This window comes from Macrobrachium nipponense, chromosome 20 (genome assembly GCF_015104395.2).
Source record: "Macrobrachium nipponense isolate FS-2020 chromosome 20, ASM1510439v2, whole genome shotgun sequence".
Taxonomy (NCBI): domain Eukaryota; kingdom Metazoa; phylum Arthropoda; class Malacostraca; order Decapoda; family Palaemonidae; genus Macrobrachium; species Macrobrachium nipponense.
This window is the reverse complement of record NC_061089.1, coordinates 40,926,880-40,933,773: the sequence shown is the minus strand read 5'-3', so window position 1 is coordinate 40,933,773 and position 6,894 is coordinate 40,926,880.

Genomic DNA, 6,894 nt, shown 5'->3' with positions numbered 1-6,894 from the left:
AACCTCACAGCCAATGGAGACAAGCTTTGATCAAAATGAGACTGCATCTACAACAATTGTAGGTTCTCTATCCATGATACAAGGCAGCTGAGGACTCGAAGCAGCCAGATGTCTTGTAGTCTTGCAAGAGAAGTCAAAAAGCTAGGACGTGTTATATGGTCACTTGAAGGTAAGAGAGGTACTTGACGAAGCAGACAATTCATAATGTGAAACATGCAGAAAATAGGACACCTTATACTGGAAAGAAAGATACTCTAGAAGTAAAAGTATACTGGAAAGAAAGAGGCTCTGGAAGAAGTGAAAGTTGAGGTCATTGATTCAATGAATTATCTTTTATTTCATTCTGCCAGCAAAAAAAGAAGAAAAAGTACTCTTAAATAAGATCATGATATCCCAAATTAGGGAAAATAAAACCAATTTAAACTTTGGTAATTTGGATCAAGAGAACAAATACACAAAATTTTTCATCTTATCTAAGCTCAGTAACTTCAAAAAAATGGATTTATTGTGTTGGCATAGTTTACATGTACAATAATAAAAACCATAAAAATAAATAGCCAAAAAGTACCTCAGCAAAAGTAACTTTCCTCATAGTAATTATCATTTTCATATAATTATTTTTTTTTGTCTATCACAGTTATCCTATTTGACTGGGAGATATTTATAGTGTGGGGTTCTGGGCTGCATCCTGACTCCTTAGGAGTCCATCACTTTTCTCACTATGTACACTGTTTCTAGTAGCACACTCTTCTGCATGAGTCCTGGAGCTACTTCAGCATCTAGTTACTCCAGGTTTCTTTTCGGGGATCTTGGGATCGTGTCTAGTGTTCCTATGATTATGGGTAAAATTTCCACTGACATCTCCTATATCCTTCTTATTTCTATTTTCAGGTCTTGATACTTACCAATTTCTCTTCGTTCTCATCTACCCAGGTGTCCATGGTATTACGACATAAGTGGGTAATACTTTCTTCTTGATTTTGTCAATCAAAATCACATCTGGTCTACTGGCACGTATCAGCCGATCTGTTCTGATACCACAGTCCCTGAGGTAATTTGCCTGATCGTTTCCTATCACTCCCTAAGGTTGGTGTTCGTACCACTTATCATTGCAAGCTAGCTGGTGTTTCTTGCACAAGGCTCCAGTGGAAGGCTTTTGCAACTGAATCAAGCCTCTTTTTGTACTGGTTCTGTGCAAGTGCTGGACATTTGCTTACTATGTGGTTTATGGTCTTGTTTTTCATATTGAACTTCCTGCATATGGGTGAGATGTTAATTCCATCCATCATTCTTTGGACATATATGGTTCTTAGGGCCTGAACTTGTGCTGCTGTTAGCATTCCTTCTGTTTCCTTCTTGAGTTCTGTCTTCTGTAGCCACTGCCATGTTTCATCGCTGGGCAGTTCTTTAGTCTGCCTCATGTACTGTCCATGCATTGGTTTGTTGCCATTCCTCCATTCTGTTTGTGATTCTCCTGTCTGTATATTTCTGGGTCTTAGTTTACTTTTATCAGTTCTTCTTCCCATGCATTCCAGATTTTGCCCAAGTGCTCTGTTCTCGATGTTGACATTGTCCTCTGTGCTTAGTAGCCCTCTCCATCCTTCCTTTTGTGTTATGTATAGTCTGTCTGTATTGGGTGTAGTGCTTTGTGTATTGTCATATGTCTCCTAGTTTTCCGGTCTAAGCTGTGAAGTTCAGCCTTCGTCCACTCCACTACTCTTGCGGTGTATCTGAGTACTGGTACTGTCCATGCGTTTATGGCTTTCACCATCTTTCTGGCATTGAGTTTTGACTTAAGTATCGCCTTAAGTCTCACATATATCCTTTTGTTTTATGTATAGTCTGTCTGTACGTATTTGCTTTTGGGTGTAGTGCTTTGTGAAATGTCATGTGTTTCCTAGATTTCTGGTCTATGTTGTGGAGTTCAGCCATCATCCACTCCACTACTCCTGCACTGTATCTGAGTATTGGTACTGCGCATGTATTTATGGCTTTTATCATATTTCTGGCATTGAGTTTTGACTTGAGTATCACAATAAGTCTCTGCATATATTCTTTTTTGATCGCATCCTTCATCTTTTGGTGTTTTATATCCTCTCCGTCTATTATTCCCAGATATTTGTATCCTGTTTCATCTATGTGTTTGATGCTATTCCCATCTGGTAGCTTTATCTTTCATTCCCTTCTGGCCATTGTCACTCTGCCTTTTTGTATGTTGACCGAGGCCACACATTTTCTATTCCAAACTCCATCCTGATGTTCCCAGATACATTCCTTACAGTCTGGATTAGGGTATATACTTTCCTGATGCTCTTTCCATACAGCTTGATGTCGTCCATGAACATCAGATGGTTAATTCTGCTCCCTCCTTTTTTGTGTTGGTACCCAGCATCCACCTTCTGAAGTACTTTTGTCATGGGAGTCATGGCTACTATGAAGAGTAGTGGGGACAGTGAGTCACCTTGAAAGACCCCTCTCTCTGCTAATCTTATCCTAGAGCTTGTAAGTACTGTATTCCAGTTGAGCATTGCATAACAATGTTCTCTGTATATTCGTGGGGGATGTGTACCAGACGGCCCCCCCACACCACCCCCGCATGAATAGCTAGAATCCACAAATAGTTGAAACCCCTATACAAATGCTTAAAACTGCCTACTTTGTTAGTAAAAACTCAAGAAAAAAAAACACTAAAAATGTCAATAACCTGGTTTTTTAAAATTCTATCACAAAAAGTGCATTTAATCATGAAATTGATAAAAATGTAATTTGCTGATATTTCTCATAAAAAATACTGCAAATGCGTGAATTTCCCGTGAATAAAGGGTAGATATGTTTCGAAGAGAAATCCGCGAATATGTGAGTCCGTGAATACACGGGTCCACTGTATTTTGGAAACTGATATAATTTTTCTCCACTCCATATATTTTCAAGCATTCTATTTGCCACGTGTGTGGTATCATACAAAGGTTTTCTTTTAGTCAATCCATGCCATGCTTCTGTTGGTTTTTTTTCCTTTTCTTACCATTCTTCATTACCATTTTGTTTATCAGGAGCTGGTCTTTTGTGCCCCTACACTTCCTTCTGCAGCTTTCTGTTGGTGCTTTTCTGTTGGTGGGGATCGTGTATATATCCTCTAGGTAGTTGTAAGCCTTTCACTGATGATACCTGTTAGTAACTTCCACATTATTGGTAGGCAGGTGATAAGCCTGTAATTACTTGCTATATCTCTCTTGTTTTTGTCTTTCTGTACTAAGGATGTTCTCTGTGTGGTTATCTATTTGGATGGATGGCAGTTTGTGATACAATGCTATACAATGCTGGAGTTGTTCTGCTATTCATGGGTGTAGGGCATTGAAATTTTGAGCCAGTATCCATGGACTTCATGGGGACCTTTGGCTTTCCAGTTGGGCATTTCTTTAGTTGGCATCTGATTGTGCCTGTCATAATTTAAGTGAATCTGTTTTATTCTCCCCATTTATTCTGCCTTGACTTCCTGGAGCCATGTTGCATGTTTGTTGTGTTTTCCCAGTCTCTTACTTGGTTCGGCTTCAGGAATTTTCTGGTGGTTGGCCTCCCTCATAGTTGGCTGTATAGCCTCTTCTAATTGGTATCGAAGAGTTTGTTTTGTTGGCATCCTTTATTCCTGTTCATGTACCATTAGATCTTATGTGCTTTGGCTTTAAACCTCTGATTTGTATCTTCTATTGTGTTGTTTAGTCCCTTCTCCTGTATACTTTCTATTTCTCATTCAGTTTTTCCCTAGTTTTCTTGCTTCTTAGCCACTTTTCTGCCATCTATTTTTGTTTACTCAAGTCAGATCTCATCACCATGATTTGTTTTCCAGGTGCCTTTTCCAAGGCAGTTGCTGTTTTGGTTTTTGTTGGGTTTTTGTTATTGTTGTTATTATTATTATTATTATTATTATTATTATTATTATTATTATTATTATTTTTCATGAGATAAACTGTTTTTTATATGGAACAAACCCACAGGGGCCACTGATTTGAAATTTAAGCTGCCATCTGAAAGAAGTTACAGAAAAAAAGGAAATACAGTTCAGTTATTGGAGGAAAAAAACAAAATAAATAAGTATAGAAATATAAATTGGTAAACTATAAGATAATCTATTTTAGGGTAGTAATACATTCCATCCTTACTTGAACTTTTGAGGTTCTAACAGCACAACATTCTCAGGGAGACTTCTATAGTCAACGGTGTGAGGAATAAAAGACCTCTGGAACTCTGAAGCTCAACAGTGAGGTACACTTACTGTATGTATGTTGGTGCTGATGTTCAGCAAATCAGGTTGTTCTTAGCAGGATAAAAGGATCAGAGATCAGTTGAAATAGCAAAAGTTCTTTGCTAAAATATAAATTACGTCAAATTGACAAACAAGAGGACATCCATCAACGGTCCACGTCATAACTGCTATGTTAGGAAACAAGCCTAACACCATGAACCACAGGAGAACAGTATTATAACTTATAAAAAAGGAAGGACAAATACTATGTCTTGCTTACCTGTAAAATGGCAGAGTTTGGTGCATGATCAGCTGGATTATCTTGTTTAAATTCATACAATAGTTTTTCTCCCTTAGCTTCCACAACTATCAAGCCTCCATTCTGGAATCCATCTCCATGCATATTGCTTGAAATTCCCCACTCCTTTCCCTGGAAGAAGTCGAGCCTGTCAGTCTCAGGGGATTAATACATATAACAGTCATAGTATTCCTTATACAGTATAGAATACTTCTATAGAAAGTTGCATCATACAAAATTTGATAACTATAACAAAATAAGCAACTACTACAGATAAAGTAAATTTTAAGCACTATTAGAGGCTTGGCACAGTGATGATCAGATTTCATGAAAACAGAAACAGAACTTAATTAATAACAACAAAGTTGATAATACCTTCTTTATCACTGCTCTTGAAATTTTTGAAAAAAGTGCTGGAATCAGATTAAGAACTCCCATTCTTTTGAATTCTAAATCTTTGAAGCTCTTTTTGTCCACATCAATGTATAACTCTGAAAATTAAGAGGCAGAGATCATTAAAATTCCATGGCTAATTCAACACCCAAATCCATGAAAAACTGCTCAATTCAGGACGTATGGTATAAGACGACCACCGTGTCAGTTTACAGCAAACTAACATGCTACATAGAGGACAAGAAATACTGAAGAAATGTGTGTATATTCTTTGTACTGTCAGCAGGCTATGTATCAATTTATAAAAGTACTGTCGATCATGAATAAAAGATGACTGTAGTACAAAATTACTATACAAAAGAAAAAACTTTTCAGCAGCAAGATGAGCCTTTCCAAAGCTAACCAGCACTAAGATATATAGGAGACAGCAGGCTAGTGTGGCATAACAACTTAAACAAATTTAGTTGGAGACCACATGTCCATTTTATGTTAACTCTTCTTACAGATGGAAAATAGAGCAAGGGGAGACACACATTTGACTATAGCATATAATAAGTGAAACAAAATGACTTTCCTGTTTTTTTTTCTTTTTAGTATGGGCCAGTAATCAGCTTGTCCTGAGATTAACTTAATTATATAGAAACTCTCACTTCATAGGAAACCCTTTTCCTCTGAGTACTAACAAACCAATTTCAAGTGAATTACCAAATAGTGAACCATATGCAAAGGTCCACAATCTTGTTGGCCCCTCCAACATGACAAAATAATTAACTTTGCCCTAATATGTATAGTAAATAGTAACGTCAAATATAAAATGGGATTCATAAATGGTAACTTAAAAAATGGTTGCAAATATACATAAATCCATAATATCATTTTTACTTAAGGGGGCAGGAATAGTTTGGGAGCAAAACCTTTAGATGACAGGGTAGTAGTGGCACAGTTAATGTATAAAATGCATAAAACAACTGATGCAAAAGGATGCTACATCACTGTCCTCCCTTCCACATTTTGAAGTCTTCTCCTATATTCAGCTTTTCTTGCTCCAGTTACTGCTGCCAGATTTCTCTTCACATAATGATCATTCGACTTTGAGCATGTCTAAATAAAATTAAAGATATATTGCACTACCTTTTAACAAAAATGACCGATCTACAATAAAAAGATGCTCATATTTACACCAAACCTTCAGCATAATAACTAAGGAAGAATGAATATATATTTCACCTAATTTCATTATAATTTACACTATTTTTTATTACAAAGATCAAGCCTTTATATGAGACACCCTTTATGCATAGAGACCAATAGTAGTCAAATTGATTTGTCCCAAATATTAGAAATTATGACATAAAACTTTGTTGCATGAGAATTTAGATGCTTTCAAGTGAGCAAGATTTCTGTCATTTTCGATGCTCCAGCAATTCCATGAATTTTTTGCCTGCTACAAATAATTTTCATTAAACTCGGTAACGACTAGACAACTTTAAATGAAGCAGAACGCATGAATCAAGATCTTTTGCCTGAGGCAGGATAGGTGCTTCTACTTTTCTGTTTTTCATCTACATTATCTTAAAACCAAGTTAAATATTCTTTGTTAATACAAAGGAATGTAATTATTTGTTCACGATAATCACTCACATAATGTCTTGTGAAAAGGAACTGTGGGATAAATTCAATTCATATACCAAATTCACAACCAAATAGATTTACACACACAGCAAACAATCTGAGACCCCAAAAGGGTTATATAAGGTTAAAACTATCAACAATGTAATAATGGGGTCCTCCTGCACTTTTTCTCAAGAGCAAAGTTACACAATATGGGGATAGTGAAATACAGTTTTATGTTATCTTGTTATTAGGAGTATGGCTTTCACAGAAAATTCAAAGGCAAAGGAAATTACAAATTTTTTTTATCAATTTCTTTTTCATAGCTAACAAACCTGAGGTTTTAACAATA